The sequence below is a fragment of the Ovis aries genome, chromosome 8, assembly GCF_016772045.2.
Source record: "Ovis aries strain OAR_USU_Benz2616 breed Rambouillet chromosome 8, ARS-UI_Ramb_v3.0, whole genome shotgun sequence".
NCBI classification, from domain to species: Eukaryota; Metazoa; Chordata; class Mammalia; order Artiodactyla; family Bovidae; genus Ovis; species Ovis aries.
This window is the reverse complement of record NC_056061.1, coordinates 50,121,802-50,144,356: the sequence shown is the minus strand read 5'-3', so window position 1 is coordinate 50,144,356 and position 22,555 is coordinate 50,121,802.

Genomic DNA, 22,555 nt, shown 5'->3' with positions numbered 1-22,555 from the left:
CATACACGTATTTAGACTTTTCTAAAATTAAACATGCATCAGGTTTTAATAAGGATGCATGGAGAAGGTATAAGGCGATGCTGAGAAGGACTGATTGGTTCTCAGTATTTGTGCCTTTTCCCCCTCACTTTACTTGTGTAAAGCTCAGTTTCTTCCCAAACAGAAAAATACTTAAATGTCGCAGCTTGTCAACTGTGGAACATTTTGCCCCAAGATTCCCAGTACATTGTATTCCTAAAATTCACCAAGAGCCTCAGGCTCCTATTAGGGCTGCTTCTATCCTGCCTTTAGGGTTATGATCCTAAAAAACCTTCCTGCCTCCATCTATTCTGCTTAGTGCCATTTCTGTAAGAACTTAGACACAAACTACCAAATACTTACCCTGGGGGAAGATCCCTGTAAACACGAAAAGCAATTCTCATTTAACATGAAGAAATGGACCAAAGAAAACAGTTGTTCTGTGGCTTCTTATCTCCAATAAGTTGATTTGTTTTGTTGCAACCATGCATTCCGGGAACCAAACTCACTCAGAAGGACAATGCAAAGAGTGGAGTGAAGTTTACTACACCTGTGGGCCCCAGGCAGAATCTCCTCTAAGCCAAGGACCCTGACCAGTTTCTGTGAAAACCTTATATACCCTAAGTGTACGTGCCCAAACCCACCTCCCCAAATTCCCTGAAAAGTCTGAACAAAGGAAAATGAAGATACAACCAAAGTTAACCCATGATTCATATGCCTTAAGCCTAGGTAGTTAACAGTGGACAATTATCAATAGGCTTGTGGTCATACCCCAATAAACATAATAGAATTTATGATTCCATTTAGTTACACAGATAATTAGGGTATTCATTTAGGTGATGGAGAGTCTAGGTACAAGCCTGGGGCTCTTCCATGCAGGGGGTCTGGTTTTCCAGTTGGTATGTCTTTTCCATAGATACTGGGCATAGAGCTCAAAGTTCACAGTCCAGACCAAGGTGGAGTCCTACTTTCAAGATGGACCCTGTTCTGTCTGTTTTCTCCCTCACTTTCAGTTCTTCCACCTTTTTCGGATTTCCATACTCTCCTTCCACAGTTTCTTCCAGTATCTACTCTATCCATCCACTTTTAAAATATATATATTTTTTGGCTGGGCCAGGTCACAGCTGTGGGATGTGCAGGATCTTTAGCAGAGCAAGGCATCCAGTGCCCTGACCAGGGATTTACCCAGTTTCCTGCACTGGAAGTGCAGTCTTAGCCACTGGACCACCAGGTAAATCCCCGATTCTCCTTTTCCTGGTGATGACTGGTATCACCATTCTTCATGAATTTCTGCATTTAAATCCCAAAGGATTGGGCAGTGTATTTTCAAAGTAGCAGGCTTATTTTGGAAATTTAGAACCTTTATAGTTTTAGGAGAAGAAAGCCTTTTATGTCTTATGGAAAAATTCCTTTTCCCTCCCTCCCTTATAGTCATTCAGTCATTTCACTTTCCATTATCTTAGTCTCTCCCCTCCATTTGTGCCTTCTTTCAAAACTTCTTTCTTTTGTATCTGGAAAATTAAGTAGAATTTATGTTTCTTGTGTGATCTTATTAAAAGTATTTTCATTTGGTTTATGATTAGTTATGGATTCCATTTTTATTTCACATGTTTCTATGTAAGAATGAAGAATATTAGGGGATTCATATGAACATTTTATAGTCTTTTTAGAGTTTACAGTTTTTTAACACAATGTGGCAAAATAAATTATACAACAGAGTTGTCAAAAATAATCCCTTCTGGGAGGTGGGTTGTAGGTACAGGTGGGAGAGGACATATATATACCTATGGCTGATTCACGTTGATGTATGGCAGAAGCCAACACAATATTTTAAAGTAATTATCCTCCAGTTAAAAATAAATAAATTTTAAAAAAAATTCCTTCTACATGTGAACACTCCCTGACCCCAGATCCCAGTTTCTCTACTCTGTAGTAATGTTTCCAATTCCTTATATATGTTTCTACACGTAGCCTATGTATACATGAGTAAATACATTAACTTCCCATCCCTGTCCAAATTCTCCTTAAAATAATGAACAGAATATAAAATTGGAGGAAACTCTGCCTTTGGCCTCAGAGTTTAGAAAAACATCTTTATGTTAATATAGTATAAATTATACTTTTCTATACTTTTTAAAGTATAGAACCCATATTACTTTTAATTATAATTTGGGAAATTAAATTTTAGTTAACTGGGAAAATACAATTTTTATTTATAATTGGGTGAAGTACTATTAACAAAAACATTTTAAAGTCAAACAATTTTATGTAGTTGCTTCCACATATTATTGACAGGACTATCCCATACCTGGCAGCTTTATTTCCCTCCTTCTTTGGATAACTTGTAGGGCTTGCGGATGAGATGTCCAGATCTCTCATTCATTAACTGTTGCCTCTCGTTTGCTAAGGGGCTTCTCTGGTGGCTCAGGCAGTAAAAAATCCACCTGCAATGCAGGAGACCTGGGTTTGATCCCTGAGTTAGGAAAATCCCCTGGAAAAGGAAATAGAAATGCACTGCAATATTCTTGCCTGGAGAACTCTATGGACAGAAGCCTGGCAGGCTACAGTCCATGAAGTCGCAAAAAGTGGGACAAAATCCTTAACACCAGACACCATTTCCATTGCTAAAATCCCCAGTGCCCATTACAAAGAGGTAGACTGGCTAAAGACACTAGGACTGTTACCTGAAAACTGGATTTGCCTCTTGGAGGATGGCAAGCCACTAGACACAACCAAACCGAAGATCAGGAGAAGGAAGTATTTATTATTACTTGCAGCAAGTAAGAGAACACACGGACCTTTCCCAAAGCAGTATCTCCCCAAAAAGCAAAATTGGGGAAGTTTTAAGTTAAGGGTCTGTGCTTATTCATGCAGGAGCTTGAACTCAGCATAGAACTGGGGCAGAGGTTGACAGAGTCCTAGCTTTAGTTGATTGAAGTCAGGAGGGTCAACAGGTATGCAGGTCAAGAAGCAACAGTTAGAAATGGACATGGAACAACGGACTAGTTCCAAATCGGGAAAGGAGTACTTCAAGGCTGTATATTGTCACCCTGCTTGTTTAATGTTTATGCAGAGTACATCATGCGAAATGCCAGGCTGGATGAAGCACAAGCTGGAGTCAAGACTGCAGGGAGAAATATCAATAACCTCAGATATGCAGATGATACCACAGTTATGGCAGAAAGTGAAGAGGAACTAAAAAGCCTCTTGTTGAAGATGAAAGAGAAGAGTGGAAAAGCTGGCTTCAAGCTCAACATCCAAAATATAAGATCAAGCCACCACTTCATGGCAAATAGATGGGGAAACAATGGAAATAGTGAGAGACTTTATTTTGGGGGTCTCCAAAATCAATGTAGATGGTGACCGCAGCCATGAAATTAAAAGATGCTTGCTCTTTGGAAGAAAAGTTATGACCAACCTAGACAGCATATTAAAAAGCTGAGATATTACATTACCAGCAAAGGTCTGTCTAGTTAAAGCTATGGTTTTTCCAGTAGTCATGTATGGATGTGAGAGGTGGACTATAAAGAAGGCTGAGCACTGAAAAACTGATGCTTTTGAACTGTGGTATTGGAGAAGACTCGAGTCCCTTGGACTGCAAGGAGATCCAACCAGTCCATCCCAAAGGAAATCAGTCCTGAATATTCACTGGAAGGACAGATGTTGAAGCTGAAGCTCCAATACTTTGGCCACTTGATGCGAAGAGCTGACTCATTTGAAAAGACCCTGATGCTGGGAAAGATTGAAGTTGGGAGATGGGGATGACAGAGAATGAGATAGCTGGATGGTATCACCGACTCAATGGACATGAGTAAACTCTGGGAGTTGGTGATGGACAGGGAGGCCTGGTGCGTTGCAGTCCATGGGGTCTCAGAGTCAGACATGACTGAGCGACTGAACTGAACGGAGGAGGGTGAATGTAATCATTCCATCCTCCACATGGGTGGGGGCCTTGGTTCCTGCAGAATTCCAAGGTACTGTATGTATTATTATGTATTATGTATTATTATACATGCCTTGCAAAAGAACTAGAACTCTGCTTTATCACTGCACTGCTGCCGCTGCTGCTAAGTCGCTTCAGTCATGTCTGACTCTGTGCGACCCCATAGACGGCAGCCCACCAAGCTCCCCCGTCCCTGGGATTCTCCAGGCAAGAACACTGGAGTGGGTTGCCATTTCCTTCTCCAATGCATGAAAGTGGAAAGTGAAAACTGAAAGTGAAGTCTCTCAGTCGTGCCCGACTCTTAGCGACCCCATAGGCTCCTACACTGTTGCTTGCCTTTCCTCTATTCCTGCATTCCTTTGTTCCCTTAAGAGCATTAATTACTTAATGACCTATATGAGAAAAGAACTTGAAAAAGAATAGAAAAAAACATTTTTTAATAAAAGTATTTTAAAAAGTGAGACTTCTCTGCTGGTCCCATGGCTAAGAATCTGCTCTCCAATCCAGGGGACATGGGTTCTATTGCTGGACTGGGAAGACTCCACACTTTGAAGGGCAACTAAGCCTGTGCTCCATAACTAGAAAAAGCCCATATGCCGCAACAAAATACCCAGTGTAGCCACAAAAAAAAATTTTTTTAAGATTATAAATTACTGAGGCCTGTTTAAGGGCAAGCCTGTGGCCAGCTTTAGATCACAGAATGGCTTAGGTGAAAAATCACTTCTCTTATATCTAGAAAGCCATTCCTGGTTCTCTTTCTCTAGGGACCCCCTAGTTTAACTGGTTCCAGATGACAAGGAAAATATCCATCCTTGCTAGGCAAAGTCCTGAATGCATGTCATGGTACAGAACAAGCATCAGGAACATCTTTTCATGGCAGTGTGACATGGTGACTGCAAGGAGATCAAATCGGTCAATCCCAAATATTGGATATTTATCCTGAATATTCATTGGAAGGACTGATGCTGAAGCTCCACTACTTGGGCCACCTCATGTGAAGAGCTGACTTATTAGAATCGACCCTGATGCTGGGAAAGATTGAAGGCAGGAGGAGAAGGGGATGACAGAGGACAAGATGGTTGGATGACATCACCAACTCAATGGACATGAGTTTGAGCAAGCTCCCGGAGATGGTGAAGGACAGGGAAGTCTGGTGTGCTGCAGTCCATGGGGTCACAGAGTTGGAAGCAACTGAGCAACAGAACAACCACAGCTACATGACTCGGTGAAATACGTACAGGCTATGCTAAAATGCATGGATTTCTCCTAATGACATTTTGTCATTTACTCTATTTTTTTTTTTTTCAAAATAACTACCTTTGAAAAAATAAAAATAAAAAATAACTACCTTTGTAAATGTTTCATATACTCAGTTGATTTGCTTTATAAAACATAATTAATCTTTCTAATAGCAAAGTATGATTATCACAAACATATTGCCTCAATCAGAAGAACAACTGAGGTATATAAAATCCTTGCTTTTGCAAGTAGCTTTGGTTTCAGTAATTTCAAAGATGCATTACATGATTTTAAATTTGCAAGCAACACAAGAGTATTTATGAGGAAAAATAAGTCTTCCTCTTAACACACTCCCATTCCCAAAGGTATCCACTTTTAACAATTTCTTAATGTTTCCAGAAATTTTGAGTACATAAACACATTTTATGGGGGGTTGCTGTATACAAATAGAAACATAATAAACATATTGTTGAATGTCTTGCCTTCTCTTTTTAAATCTAGCAATGTATCTTGGTGTTTTTTTCCATATCCAACTACACAAATCTAAACATACTTTTTAAAATAGTACCCAGTAGGAAATTCCTTGTGGTCTAGGACTCTGTGCTTTCACTGCTGAGGGCCTGGTTTCAATCCCTGATTGGGGAAATAAGACCTGCAAGTGGCTTGGTCAGAAAAAAAAATAGTATAAAGAATTATGAATCATGAATTACTTAACCAGCCCTCTAATAAGCATTATTTGGATTATTTCCAAGTTTTTTACCATTACAAAAAGTACTATAATTATTATCCTTGTTCTGGTTACATGTACAAAATTATAGTTCTAGGATACACTGAGAAGTGCAATTGCTGGATCAAAGAATTTGAGTATTTTAAACTGATTTAGAGATTGCTCAAGTGCTCTTCCCCACCACCGCCCCAAAGTTGATGTCATGAAATATGTTAATTTCTGTGAAATAGATGAAAAAGAGTATCTAACTTTTATTTATACAATTTTGAGCAAGGCTAAACATCATTTCAAAATTATAGATAATTTATGTATTATTTTTCTGTAACTACCTATTCAAAAATATTCTTCAAGTTGTTAATTTTATCTTTAATTTTGTATATCTATTTTATATATAGTAGTTTGTATCTGCTAATCCCAAACTCCTAATTTATATCCTCTCTACTCATCCCCCACCACCCCACCACTTTTCCCTGTGGTAACCATAAGTTTGTTTCCTTTGTGAGTCTATTTCTACACAATATGGTAAATCCGCTATGCTTCAGTTTTTTAAAAGCTACCATAATAAATTTACTTACTCAAAAAAAGAGAGAAATTAAACATAAATCGTATCTTTAACAATCTAGTTGCTATAGATTAAAAGTATTGGGATTTTTCCCTAAATATTCTCTTTGACTTGTCATGAGGCTATGAAGACAGAACTCCTAACCTCAACTTGACCCTTTAATGTTGTGTAGCTGTTTTTTGTAGTCTATACTGTGTTCCATCTAAATCAGATTGATCAGGCTGTTTGTTTAAAATACAGATTCTTGGGTCCCATCTGGGACCTCCTGGATCAAATTCTCAGTCAGCTGAGCCAAAAGATTTGCATTTTATGTACCAAAGCTTACAAACCACAATTGTACTGCACCGTTTAGCAAACCAGCCATGTAGTTAAGGTGTAATACTATGTGGTTTCATCTTCAGCTGTTCCTGTAGCACAACTAAATTGAAAATGGTAGAGTCATTGGTTCAGCTCTGCAAGCCACTTCCCACCAACAGCTGGAACCCCAAGCACCAGGAATCTGCGATAAAGACAGCCCGAAGCACCAAACAACTATTCCCATGGTCACAGACTCAAAGGCTGGCAGCAGACAGTTTCTCAGTTAAGATAAGGTTTTTAATCAGCAGCAGCCGATAACTGACTGACAGCCTCAAAGAACAACCTGAGACGTGATGTCTAACACACGCAGCAGCAACAAACTCTCCCCAGAAGTGATGGACAAGAAGCAGGCCAACTTGACACATGCTAACCACCCGAGAATATTCTCTGCTATTTCGGTCAAAACAGCATGGCCTAATCAATAATGCAAACATCCTGTTTCCCGGGCTAACAGACTCTGTCACTGGAATCCTCAGAGAGATAAAGAAACTGCTGCTACAATTATGCATAATCTTCCTCTAGCCTGAAATGTCAATAGAGGAGGCAAATAATGCTGCAGAGAAAGAGAGGAAAATCTCACAGGTGAAAAGTAATTTGTTTAACATTTTTCCCTTTTTTGGGCTTTGCACATACCTCCTCCCGCTTTCATTTAAGAAAGCTTTAGGTAGTGGACTATAATGAAAGGCTTCACGGAAGAAATGGGTTTTGTGCAAAAATCAAAAAAGAAGCAATTGAATTGATAGAGTGGTTTAGTTATATTTATAGTGCATGAGGCGAGAGAAAAATGAAGCCCAAAGGAACTTCCTACCCTCATTCTGCTGAAGTCTTAGGAGACATTAGATGTGTTGTGGGTTTGCCTAAAGCCTCCCCATGCTGAAGGGCTTGGCTATTTTGCTGGGAGAGGTAAGGGTGCTACATTCAGAAAATTGTGTCTTTTCCCTCTGTGTCTGTATCAATGGCCATGTGCAGATTCAGAGACAGTGACGAACTTGGTGGGAGGCAATCATAGTCACTTTCATTAAGTAAAAGACATGTCCTTGGAATAATGCCTTTGGTGGGTCACAGGTGCCCCATGATTCCCTCAATAAGGAGGGTCAGCAGTGCGGCTGTCCTGGTGTGAAATCTTGGCTACAAATCAACAGAAAGTATATTTAAAGGGAAAGAGGGAAAAGGAAATTTGCTCAGTCGTGTCCAACTCTTGTGACCCCATGGACTATACAGTCCATGAAATTCTCCAGGCCAGAATACTGGAATGGGTAGCCTTTCTCTTCTCCAGAGGATCTTCCCAACCCAGGGGTCAAACCCAGGTCTCCCAAATTGCAGGTGGATTATTTACCAGCTGAGCCACAAGGAAACCTTGTCACAAACATTATCCTGACACTCTTTCACCACATACCCAACCACCCCAACTCCCAAGCTCTAGTTGAACAGGAGGGTGTGAAGGATTTTGCCTAAGGTCATAGTCTAAGTGCTGCCTAAGGGAATTCCCTGGTGATCCAGTGGCTGAGACTCCATGCTCCCAAAGTAGGGAAATGGGGTTCGATCCCTGGTCAGGGAACTAGATCCCACATGCCATGACTAAGAGTTGAAATGCTTAGTCCTGCAGGCCACCACTAAAGATCTAAGTCCCACAACAGAGATTCCACATGCCACAGTGCAAGACTGAAGATCCCGTGTGCAACAACTAAGACCTGATCAGTTCAGTTCAGTTCATTCGCTCAGTCGTGTCCGACTATTTGTGACCCCCATGAATCACAGCACACCAGGCCTCCCTGTCCATCACCAACTCCCGGAGTTCATTCAGACTCACGTCCATCGAGTCCGTGATGCCATCCAGCCATCTCATCCTCTGTCATCCCCTTCTCCTCCTGCCCCCAATCCCTCCCAGCATCAAAGACTTCTCCAATGAGTCAACTTTTCCCATGAGGTGGCCAAAGTACTGGACTTTCAGCTTTAGCATCATTCCTTCCAAAGAAATCCTAGGGCTGACCTCCTTCAGAATGGATTGGTTGGATCTCCTTGCAGTCCAAGGGACTCTCAAGAGTCTTCTCCCAACACCACAGTTCAAAAGCATCAATTCTTCGGCACTCAGCATTCTTCACAGTCCAACTCTCACATCCATACATGACCACAGGAAAAACCATAGCCTTTTGAATATGCTATCTAGGTTGGTCATAACTTTCCTTCTAAGGAGTAAGCGTCTTTTAATTTCATGGCTGCAGTCACCATCTGCAGTGATTTTGGAGCCCAAGAAAATAAAGTCTGAAAATGTTTCCACTGTTTCCCCATCTATTTCCCATGAAGTGATGGGACCAGATGCCATGATCTTCGTTTTCTGAATGTTGAGCTTTAAGCCAACTTTTTCACTATCCTCTTTCACTTTCATCAAGAGGCTTTTGAGTTCCTCTTCACTTTCTGCCAGAAGGGTGGTGTCATCTGCATATCTGAGGTTATTGATATTTCTCCCGGCAATCTCGATTCCAGCTTGTTTCTTCCAATCCAGCGTTTCTCATGACGTACTCTGCATAGAAGTTAAATAAGCAGGGTGACAATATACAGCCTTGACGTACTCCTTTTCCTATTTGAAATCAGTCTGCTGTTCTATGTCCAGTTCTAACTGTTGCTTCCTGACCTGCATACAGATTTCTCAAGAGGCAGGTCAGGTGGTCTGGTATTCCCATCTCTTTCAGAATTGTCCACAGTTTATTGTGATCCACACAGTCAAAGATTTGGCATAGTCAATAAAGCAGAAATAGATGTTTTTCTGGAACTCTCTTGCTTTTTCCATTATCCAGAGGATGTTGGTAATTTGATCTCTGGTTCCTCTGCCTTTTCTAAAACCAGCTTGAACATCTGGAACTTCACAGTTCTCGTATTGCTGAAGCCTGGCTTGGAGAATTTTGAGCATTACTTTACTAGCATGTGAGATGAGTGCAATTGTGCGGTACTTTGAGCATTCTTTGGCATTGGCATTCTTTGGGATTGGAATGAAAACTGACCTTTTCCAGTCCTGTAACCCCTGCTGAGTTTTCCAAATTTGCTGGCATATTGAGTGCAGCACTTTCACAGCATCATCTTTCAGGATTTGAAATAGCTCAGCTGGAATGCCATCACTTCCACTAGCTTTGTTCATAGTGATGCTTTCTAGGGCTCACTTGACTTCACATTCCAGGATGTCTGGCTCTAGATGAGTGATCACACCATGTGATTATCTGGGTCCTGAAGATCTTTTTTGCACAGTTCTTCTGTGTATTCTTGCCACCTCTTCTTAATATCTTCTGCTTCTGTTAGGTCCATACCATTTCTGTCCTTTATTGTGCCCATCTTTGCAAGAAATGTTCCCTTGGTATTTCTAATTTTCTTGAAGAGATCTCTAGTCTTTCCCATTCTGTTGTTTTCCTCTATTTCTTTGCACTGATCACTGAAGAAGGCTTTCTTATCTCTTTTTGCTATTCTCTGGAACTCTGCATTCAGATGCTTATATCTTTCCTTTTCACCTCTCTTCTTTTCACAGCTATTTGTAAGGCCTCCCAAGACAGCCATTTTGCTTTTTTGCATTTCTTTTCCATGGGGATGGTCTTCATCCCTGTCTCCTGTACAATGTCACGAGCCTCATTCCATAGTTCATCAGGCACTCCATCTATCAGATCTAGGCCCTTAAATCTATTTCTCACTTCCACTGTAGAATCATAAGGGATTTGATTTAGGTCATACCTGAATGGTCTAGCAGTTTTCCCTACTTTCTTCAATTTCAGTCTGAATTTGGTAATAAGGAGTTCATGATCTGAGCCACAGTCAGCTCCTGGTCTTGTTTTTGCTGATTGTATAGAGCTTCTCCATCTTTGGCTGCATAGAATATAATCAATCTGATTTCGGTGTTGACCATCTGGTGATGTCCATGTGTAGAATCTTCTCTTGTGTTGTTGGAAGAGGGTGTTTGCTATGACCAGTGCATTTTCTTGGCAAAACTCTATTAGTCTTTGCCCTGCTTCATTCCGCATTCCAAGGCCAAATTTGCCTGTTACTCCAGGTGTTTCTTGACTTCCTACTTTTGCATTCCAGTCCCCTATAATGAAAAGGGCATCTTTTTGGGGTGTTAGTTCTAAAAGGTCTTGTAGGTCTTCATATGAACTGTTCAACTTCAGCTTCTTGAACATTTCTGGTTGGGGCATAGACTTGGATTATGGGGATATTGAATGGTTTGCCTTGGAAACGAATAGAGATCATTCTGTTGTTTTTGTGATTGCATCCACGTACTGCATTTCAGACTCTTTTGTTGACCATGATGGCTACTCCATTTCTTCTGAGGAATTCCTGCCCACAGTAGTAGATATAATGGTCATCTGAGTTAAATTCACCCATTCCAGTCCATTTTAGTTCACTGATTCCTAGAATGTCGACGTTCACTCTTGCCATCTCTTGTTGACCACTTCCAATTTGCCTTGATTCATGGACCTGACATTCCAGGTTCCTATGCAATATTGTTCTTTATAGCATCAGACCTTGTTTCTGTCACCAGTCATATCCACAGCTGGGAATTGTTTTTGCTTTGGCTCCATCCCTTCATTCTTTCTAGAGTTATTTCTCCACTGATCTCCAGTAGCATATTGGGCACCTACTGACCTGGGGAGTTCCTCTTTCAGCATCCTATTATTTTGCCTTTTCATACTGTTCATGGCGTTCTCAAGGCCAGAATACTGAAGTGGTTTGCCATTCCCTTCTCCAGTGGACCACATTCTGTCAGACCTCTCCACCATGACATCAGAACAAGACCCAGTTTCCCCCACAGTAGTCTCTCCCATCAGCACACTTCCACAAGTTCTTATCCTTATTCACCACAGGGAAGACAGAATGAAAACCACAGTCACAGAAAATTAACCAAACTGATCACAAGGACCACAGCCTTCTCTAACTCAGTGAAAGTATGTGCTACACCATGTAGGGCCACCCGAGACAGATGGGTCATGGTGAAGAGTTCTGACAAAATGTGGTCCACGGGAGAAGGTAGTGGCAAACCACTTCAGTGCTCTTTCCTTGAGAACCCCATGAACAGTATGGAAAAGCAAAAAGATAGGACACTGAAAGGTGAACTCCCCAGGTCAGTAGGTGCCCAATATGCTACTGGAGAAGAGTGGAGAAATAATTCCAGAAAGGTGAAGAGATGGAGCCAAAGCAAAAACAACGCCCAGTTATTGATGTGACTGGTGATGGAAGTAAAGTCGAATGCTGTAAAGAACAATATTGCATAGGAATATGGAATGTTCGGTTCATGAATCAAGGTAAATGGAAGTGGTCAAACAGGAGATGGCAAGAATGAACACTGACATTTTAGGAATCAGTGAACTAAAATGGACTGGAATGGGCAAATTTAATTTGGATGACGATTATATCTACTATTGTGGGCAAGAATCAAAAATGATTGAATGATCTCTGTTCATTTCCAAGACAAACCATTCAATATCACAGTAATCCAAGTATATGCTCCAACCACTAACGCCAAAGAAGCTGAAGTTAAATAGTACTATGATGACTTACGAGACCTTCTAGAACTAACACCAAAAAAAGATGTCCCTTTCTTCATAGGGGACTGGAATGCAAAAGTAGGAAGTCAAGAGATACCTGGAATAACAGGCAGGTTTGGCCCTGGAATACAAAAAGAAGCAGGACAAAGGCTAACAGAGTTTTTCCAAGAGAATATATGGGTCATAGCAAACACTCTCTTACAACAACACGAGATGACTGTACACATGGACATCACCAGGTGGTCAATACCGAAATCAGATTGATTATATTCTTTGCAGCCAAAGATGGAGAAGCTCTCTACAGTCAGTAAAAACAAGATCGGGAGCTGACTGTGGCTCAGATCATGAACTCCTTATGGCAAAATTCAGACTTAAATTGAAGAAAGTAGGGAAAACCACTAGATCATTCAGGTATGACCTAAATCAAATCCCTTATGATTACACAGTGGAAGTGACAAATAGATTCAAGGGATTAGATCTGATAGAGTGCCTGAAGAACTATGGACAGAGGTTTGTGACACTGTATAGGAGGCAATGATCAAAACCATCCCCAAGAAAAAGACATGCAAAAAGGCAAAATGGTTGTCTGAGGAGGCCTTACTAATACACGAGGAAAGAAGAGAAGCTAAAGGCAAAGGAGAAAAAGAAAGATATACTCATTTGAATGCAGAGTTCCAAAGAATAGCAAGAAAAGATAAAAAAAGACTTCCTCAGTGATCAATATAAAGAAATAGAGGAAAATAATAGAATGAGAAAGACTAGAGATCTCTGCAAGAAAATTAGAGATACCAAGGGAACATTTCATGCAAAGATGGGCACAATAAAGGACAGAAATGGTATGGACCTAACAGAAGCAGAAGATATTAAGAAGAGGTGGCAAGAATACACAGAAGAACTGTACAAAAAAGATCTTCACAACCTAGATAATCACCATGGTGTGATCAGTCACCTAGAGCCAGACATCCTGGAATGCAAAGTCAAGTGGGCCTTAGGAAGCATCACTTCAAACAAAGGTGATGGAATTTCAGCTGAGCTATTTCAAATCCTGAAAGATGATGCTGTGAAAGTGCTGCACTCAATATGCCAACAAATTTGGAAAATGCAGCAGGGGCCACAGGACTGGAAAAGGTCAGTTTTCATTTCAATCCATAAGAAAGGCAATGCCAAAGAATGTTCAATCCTTGATCAGGGAGCTAAGATCCCTCATGCTGTGTGGAGTTACCAAAATTAAAAAAAAAAAGTTCAGAGAATTGAGAGAATGTACTCATTAATGAGTATGTCACTCCCTCTCCCTACCCATCAAATACAGTATTTTTAACAATTTCTTTTGCTTTGAAAAGTATTTCTATCCTTTGTGATGGAGACATGCTGGATCGGGTCCTAGAAAGTTTGAAAGCTCTGACCTCAAGCATAAAGCATTTGAGTCTTACCCTCTCTCATAATTTCATATGAAATCTCTCTTCCAGACCTGACGTCTCCCCTGAGCTTCACACCAGGGTCTTGTTTCAGTACACTAACAAGACATTGCTGTATAACCAATTGCCCCAAAGTCTGGAGCTTAAAACAACAAACATTTGTTACCTCCCATAGTTTCCGAGGGTCAGAAGTCTGGGACTGTCTTAGTTGGGTGAATCTGAATCAAGGTCTCTCTTGAGACTGCAGCCCAGCTGTCACATGTGGTTGTAGTTATCTCAAGGCTCAACTAGGGCAGAGAACCGATTTCCTAACTCATGTGGCAAGCCTCAATTCCTCATTACCTGTTGTTCAGACAGGATATTTATAATACAGCCTTCTCCATAGGGTGGTTAACAGCATAACAATGTGGTGGGCAGTGGGAGGAAGCAGGGGAGGGAGAGAAGGCACCCCAGACATCCACTGGAACCCTCATTCATTGTTAGTGGGAATACCAATGGTATTGTCATTTTAGAAAAGTATGTCAGTTTCTTGTAACACTAAATATATATTTATGTTGTGATCCAACAATCTCTCTCTTAGGTATTTATCCAAGAGAATTTATGTCCATGCAAAGACCTGCAGGTGAAAGTTTATCAAAGCTTGAAGCATAATAGCCAAAAGTAAAAATAACTCAATTGTTCAACAACTGGTGAATGTATATGCAAAGTATGGCACCGCCATACATAGGAATTCCATTCAACAATAAAAAGAAACAAACTATTGGTACCTGTAAAGCAGGAGTGAATCTCAAAATCATTAGGCTAAGTAAGGAAATCTGGCACAAAAGGTGTGATTCTGGAAAAGGCAAAACTATAGGGACAGAGATCAGAGTTTTGGAAATAGGGTGAGGAGTTTGACTCCAGAGAAACACAGAGGAATTTTTCTATTTGAGTGCAGTGGTGGTTATATGACCATATACTTTTTTTTTAAATTTTGGCTGGGCTGTCTTCATGGCAGTGAGTGGGCTCCTCACTGGGATGCACAGGCTTCAAGACCCTGATGCTGGGAAAGATTGAAGGCAAAAGGAAATGGGAGCAGCAGAGGGTGAGATGGTTAGATAGCATCACCAATTCAATGGACTTGAATTTGAGCAAACTCTGGAAGATAGCAAAGACAGAAGCCTGTCATGCTGTAGTCCATGGGGTCACAAAAAGTCTGACCTTCAGATTTAGTGACTGAACAAGCCTGACTTAAGGAAAATATAAAAATAAAGGTGGGGAGGGCAAGCGAAAAGGCATGAAAGTATGTCAGCATGGTGTATTCAAGAAAGAGACTACAACAGTTCAATATTACAAGGACATAACTGTCAACGCAAGGAATGCAAGGACAGAGTCCTGAGCCTTTCACTCATGTGTGCAGCTTTCACCTCAAACTCAATATACTCAGCATGGGAGCCCCCATCCCTCTGTCCTAGAAAAGTACCGTCTTGCCTGTTGAGGATGTAATTTGCCTAGTCAGTGAAACCCTGAAGCTGGAGTCACTGTCCACGTCTCCCTCTACCTGCCCTGCCAAATCATGCTACTCTCTTGCAGTGCCATGGCTTTTGTGCTTTTGGTGGTGGCAGCACTGGTACGCTGGTGACCACGAGGGTTTTCCGTTTCTCTCGTGTACCATTTCTTTTTCTTACCCCACTGCTCTCATATAGTTCAGGCTTTTGTTTCGTCTCACCAGGATTAGAACATGGCAGCCCTCTAACCAGTGTTTGTGCGTCTAGTCACTCACCCTTCTTGCCAGATGAGTCTTCTGAAAATACCAACCTTATCCTACCATGTCCTAATTGAAAATTGATTCAAAGGTCTTTGTCAACAAAAAGACTCTCTGCTTGACCTGAATCTACTTTTCAAGTTTATTCCTCAGTCCACCTAGGTCAACAACCTGCTTCAGAGCCAACCAACCTGAGTTGTGCAGTTCCACCTGTGTGTATTTTCTTCAAGAGAGATCTTACTGTGTTGAGTTGCCCTCTCCTTTCCTCTCCATATATTTATATTTTAAAAATATGTATATTTATGTATTAATGTATTCATCTATCTGGGTGAACTGGGTCTTAGCTGCGGCATGCAGGATTTTTCAGCTGTGGCATGTGGGATCTCGTTCCTGACCACAGATTGAACCCAGGCCCCCAGCATTGGGAGTGCAAAGTCTTAGCCACTGAACCACCAGGGAAGTCCCTCCTCTCCATATATTTCAATCCTCTTCTTCCACCACGACTCAGCACAAGTCCTCTATCTCCCCACTTTCATCTCTCACTCCTCAAGTCGCACTTGCTTCCTTCTCTAACTCTGCAATACTGATTGTTCAGTATCCGGGAGTTAGTGGTTGTATTGATAATGGTATTTCTACAGCCATTGAAAGATTGCAAACTACTTTCCTTTTCATCATCCAGTTTGTGGACTTCTCAACAAACCTAGGAGATTATTCTTATTTCAAAGTTAAAAAATCTGAGGCTCTGTAATGCATGGTGATTTGCCTAAGGCCACATAGCTAAGAAGATTTTCAGTACATTTTTGAAATGAACAAATGAAGACAGAACTAGGAAATTGACTTAGCAATCAAGAGGAAGAGGCAGGACTGTTTTTAATAAGGAAGAAACTATTTAAAGTCAGAAAAGGACTATGTCAAGTCAGAATTCGATCATGATTGCATTCATACAGAACACATTATCTGTTTGGCTTTTGCCAGATCGGTAAGATACAGTAAAGGGTAGTACTTAATCTAAACAATTCAACAGATGAACTTTTAATAAATTTGAAACTGGAAAACAGTACACTAAGCAAGCACTTATTTCTGCTCCTGTAACTGTTGGAGCTGGCTGTGTGGGAGAGTTAACTACTATGTAAAATGTGGAATTAAAATTAAAAAGCTCTGATGCATATTTTTAGAGGACAGAAACAATTAAAATTAAATGTAACTCAAGATTCAGTTAGTAGAGTTGGCATTTAAATTGGCTGTTTAATTAGCAAAATTCTATATGATTAAAGTAGTCACTTGAAAATGTCTTTCAAAGTAAAGCATTTTAATATGCTCCAGTTCTTAGATGATCGACATCACTTGATCTTTGTATTCTCCTCTGGAATTGACTTGTTCTGCAGGTTGAGTTAAAGAACTCTTAGACTAATGTTTTAGAAAGGAGCTTATGAGAATGAAAGAAGAAAGAGAATCTTATTTGACAATAAAATATCCTGGTCCTTTAAATACTGATAGCATCTTCAGTGTAGAAAGGAGGATAGGGAGGAATCATTTTCTTCATATCAAAGGCTTGGACCTTTATCTCACAGTCCGTTTGAGTTATTGGATGAGTGACTATCTTTGAGGGTACTGATGAATCAGAAAATTCTTGTGGTTGTGCTTCTGATCTAAAACATTTTTTAAACAAAAGACACATTTTTTAAAACCCCATGTGGACGACCATATGGTGTTTGAGAAAGGATGTCTAATTTATTCCATTTTTTATTTCATCTACAGTTACACCAAAACCATGGCCAGCAGATAAGAAACCAATTTTTAAAACTCCCTGGGGTACACATGAAAAGATGCTCAACATCACTAATTATAAGAGAAATGCAAATCAAAACTACAATAAGGTATCACTGCATACCAATCAGAAGGCCTTCACCAAAAAAATCTACAAACAAAAAATGCTGGAGATGATGTGGAGAAACGGAAACCCTCTTACATTATTGGGAATGCAAACTGGTACAGCTACTGTGGAGAACAGTATGGAGGTTTCTTAAGCAACTAAAAATAGAACTACCCTATGATCCAACAATCCTACTCCTGGGTGTTTACCCAGAGAAAATCATAATTCGAAAAGACACATGCACCCTAATATTCATTGCAACACTATTGACAATGGCCAGGACATGGAAGCAACCTAAATGTCCATCAACAGAGGAATGTATTGATAAAGAGGTGGTATATACATACAATGGAATATGACTCAGCCATAAAAGGAAATTAAATTGTGCTATTTGCGGAATCTGTGCTGTGCTTAGTCGCTCAGTTGTGTCTAACTCTTTGTGACCCCATAGACTGTAGCCTGCCAGGCTCCTCTGTCCATGGGGATTCTCTAGGCAAGTATACTGGAGTGGGTTGCCATGCCCTCCTCCCGGGCATTTTCCCAACCCAGGGATCGAACCAGGGTCTTGTGCACTACAGGTGGATTCTTTACTATCTGAGCCACCAGGGAAGCCCAAGCATACTGGAGTGGGTACTCTATCCCTTCTCCAGGGGATCTTCCTAACCCAGGAATCAAACTGGGGTCTCCTGCTTTGCAGGTGGATTCTTTACTAGCTGAGCCACCAAAGATGTGGATAGACCTAAAGACTATCGTACAGAGTGAAGTAAATCAGAAAAACAAATATCATATATGAATGCATATATGTGGAATCCAGAAAAATAGTATAGATGATCTGATTTACAAAGCAGAAATAGAGACTCAGACATAGAGAACAAATGTGTGGCAATCAAGGGGGAAGTAGCGGTGGGGGTGGTGGTGATGAATTGGGAGACCGGGATTGACATATATACACTATTGATGCTATATATATAATAGATAATTAATGAAAACATACTGTATAGCACAGGGAACTCTACTCAATATTCTGTGGCGATCTAAACAGAAAGAAAATCCAAAAAAGAGGGGTTATATGTAAATATATAGCTGATTCGCTTTGCTGGACAGCAGAAACTAACATGACTTCATAAAGCAACTATGCTCTAATAAATTAATACAAAAATAAACTAAAATCCCCAGGGCAGAGACTAGCTAGATATTCACCAAATACTTTTTCTCTTCCTGTGTACCCAGATAAACACTTCCCAACCCCTGAGCACTTAAGAAGAAGGGACCATATAATTAGCTCTTGTGAATGAGACGTGAAAAGGGATGTGCCTCTGTCCATCAAGGCAGTTAAGAGGGATTCCCCCTGTGCTACCTGGATGATGCTAGGATGCCTCTGTGGTGACATGTTGAAGATAGCAGAGTCACAGCACAGAAGGAGCCTGATCCTCAGTCAACAGTATATAGAAGACCCTCCCATACCTTCCACCTTGCACCGCTAACTGCATTGATCTTCACGGTGAGAAAGAAAGAAATTGTCATTATGATAAGGCATCAGAGTTTCGGAGATTGTTTATCAGACAACTGGTTGTTGGCCTACTTACTATCTCTTTGCTCCCCTCAGAAGAAATTTCTACCACTATGAGCTACCATGCAATGTCTAAACAATTTTTTTTGTCTTCACATTTCTTTTTGCTCTAGTTGTCTGCTAGATGGATCCTAACCTCGCCAGTGGATCCTAACTTGGAAGCCAAGGAATTTTTTGAATTTGATAAAATGTGATAAAAACTCAAAGCCCCTATCGGTCAGAAAATAAACAAATGCACTCATGCTCCCAATTTTTCTTCAATTGGAAGATAATCGCTTTACAATGTTGTGTTACTACACAATGAGGTGACTCAGCTATAAGCATACATATATCCCCTCACTCTTGAACATCCCTTCCACCAACCCTGTCCCATCCCCTCTAAGTTCTCACAGAGCACTGAGCTGAGCTCCCTGTGTTATACAGCAGCTTCCCACTAGCTAGCTGTTTTACACATGAAACTTCAAGTGTTAGTCGCTCAGTAGTATCTGACTCTTTGAAACCCCATGGACTGTAGCCTGCCAGGTTCCTCTGTCCATGGGGATTCTCCAGGAAAGAAGAGCCTTTGCAATTTCCAGGGGATCTTCCCAACCCAGGGATCAAACCCAGGTCTTCTGCTTTGCAGGTAGATTCTTAACCGTCTGAGTGTAGTGTATATATGTCAAGGCTACTCTTCCTATCCGTTCCACCTTCTTCCCCTTCTGTCCACATGTGCTTCCTCTTTGTCTGTGTCTCTATTTGTGCGCTGCAAATAGGCTCATCTGTACCATGTTTATAGATTCCATACCTATGCATTAATATACAGTATTTGTTTTTCTCTTTCTGACTTACCTCACTCTGTACGACAAACTCTCGGTTCATCTACATCACTTCGTTCCTTTTTATATCATTGCTTAAGTGATATAAAATTTTGCTTAAAACTTCAATATATTTTCAGAATCCCAGACTCCAGGCTAAGATCCTTGCTATTAGCAATTAGTGTATTAGGAATGTAGAGGAACCTGAGTAAGTCTTAAGTGTATATTATTTTCAGTCTTTCCAGTTTTACTTGTCATCCCCTTCATTATACAGCTGCCCAGTCATATTCATGTCTTTGATCTTTGGATTTTAAAAATGCAAACTAAAATTTAGTTCTCCAACATTGATTTTTCTCTCCCAGAGTAAAGACATCAGTGTAACAGTCCCAATGCCAAATATCAATTCTGCAAACAGGCCTTTTGATTTCTGTATTGATTATGAGCAGTCTCTGCATCAGAACCATCAACGATGTGACGGTCAATATTCTATGCCAGGCACTGTGCAATTGCTTTTGGAAACAGCACCTTAATTCCCTAGCGTGAGCCTTGAGACCTTTTCAGTTTTGCCCCATCAAGCTCCCTAATCTCATTTCTCATCAGTATGGCACATAAAATATTTGTTCTTATAATATCACATGGCTCATGGTACATGGAATCTACCTTGCTCTATGACTTCTCATGGAATATCCTCTCCCTGACTATCCAAAATCTCCTGTTACCTTTGAAGGTTCAGCCCAAGCATCACCTTTCTGGGAACCATCCCTGGCCTGCACTCTCCTGAATGAAGTGTCCTCAAGCCTGCTTCCACAGGGCGGCCCAGGCCCCGGCCACAGTGCTCATCACAATGAAGATTTGCTGCCATGCCTCCCATGGGACCGTTAGCTCCTTGAGGGTGAAGACTGTCTTTTGTTGCATGCTCTTTTTTGTGATTTTGTTATTGAAGTATAGTTATTTAAAATGTTATAGTACATTGAAGTATGCTGCTGCTGCTAAGTTGCTTCAGTCGTGTCCGACTCTGTGTGACCCCATAGACGGCAGCCCACCAGGCTCCCCCGTCCCTGGGATTCTCCAGGCAAGAACACTGGAGTGGGTTGCCATTTCCTTCTCCAATGCATGAAAGTGAAAAGGGAAAGGGAAGTCGCGAAGTCATGTCCGACTCTTCACGACCCCATGGACTGCAGCCCACCAGGCTCCTCCGTCCATGGGATTTTCCAGGCAAGAGTTCTGGAGGGGGTGCCATTGCCTTCTCCTACACTGAAGTATAGTTAATTTAAAATGTGCTAGTGTCAAGTGTATAGCAGTGTGTTCAGTTATAGGCACCTAGCAAAAGGACACCTGCACCTCAGCCCTCTGTTTCCACATTAGTTTTTCTTTCAAGGGACTCCATTCTTTTCTTTTTTAAATTGGAGTATAGTTGCTTTACAATGTTGCATTAGTTTCTACTGTCCAGCAAATCAACTCAGCTGTATGTATACATATAACCCCTCTTTTTTAATTTCCTTCCTATTTAGGACACCACAGAGCTTTGAGTAGGACTTTCCTGTAGCTCAGATGGTAAAGAATCTGCCTGCAATGCAGGAGACCGGGGTTCAGTCTCTGGGTCAGGAAGATCCTCTGCAGACGGGAATCACAATTTACTCCTGTAGTCTTGCCTGGAGAATCCCAAGGACAGAGGAGCCTAGTGGGCTACAGTCCATGGGGTCGCAAAGAGTAGGACATGACTGAGCAACTAATACACACACAGAGAGCTTTGAGTAGAGTTCCCTGCGCTATGCAGATGGTTCTCATTAGTTATCTATTTTATACATAGTATCAATAGTGATGGGGCTTACCAGATGGTGTTAATGGTAAAGAACACACCTGCCAATGCAGGAAACTGGGAAAAGACATCAGTTTGATCCCTGGGTTGAGAAGATCCGCTGGAGGAGGACATGGCAACCCACTCCAGTATTCTTGCCTGGAGAATCCCTTGGACAGAGGAGCCTGGCAGGCCACAGTCCATAGCATTTCAGAGAGTCAAACACAACTGAAGCAACTTAGCATGCACGCACACAGAAATAGTGTATATGTGTCAATGCCAGTCTCCCAGTCCACCCTCCTTCCCTCCCCACACCCCCGTCCCCCACCCTTGGTATTCATACATTTTGTTCTCTATGTCTGGGACTCCATTCTTTTTCCTTTATGCCAGTCTCTTCTGTACCTCACAGAGTATGATTGCTGGTGGATCCTAAACCTCATATGTCAGAGCTTCTATTACCATAAGTGATTTCTCTCAAGTTCTAGGGCAAAAAAGTCCAGAAGGCTGCTGGCCTGACTTTGATCATATTCTTATCCTGAATCAACTGTGACAAGTTACATAATGACCCTCTCAATAGATGCCCACATCCTGATCCCCAGAACCTGCCTTACAGGGATCTTGCAGTTGAGACTAAGTTAAGGATCTGGAAAGAAAGATTGTCTTGGATTATCTGTGTGAGCCCAATATAATCACAAGGGTCCTTATAATAAGGAGGCAAGAGAATCAGAGAAAAACAAAGAAAGAGAGAGATGTAAAGGCAGAAGCAGAGGTCGTAGAGGAGAGAAGACGCTGTACTGCTGGCTTTGAAGATGGAGGAAGGGGCCACAAGTTAAGAAATGTAGACAGCCTCTAGAGGCCAGAAAAGGCAAGGAAATGCATTTTTCCCGAGTTTCCAGAAGGCATGCAGGTTTGCTGGCACCAATTTTAACCCAGTTGAACAATTTTGGATTTCTGACGTTCAGAACCATATAATAATAAATGTGGTTGATTTTA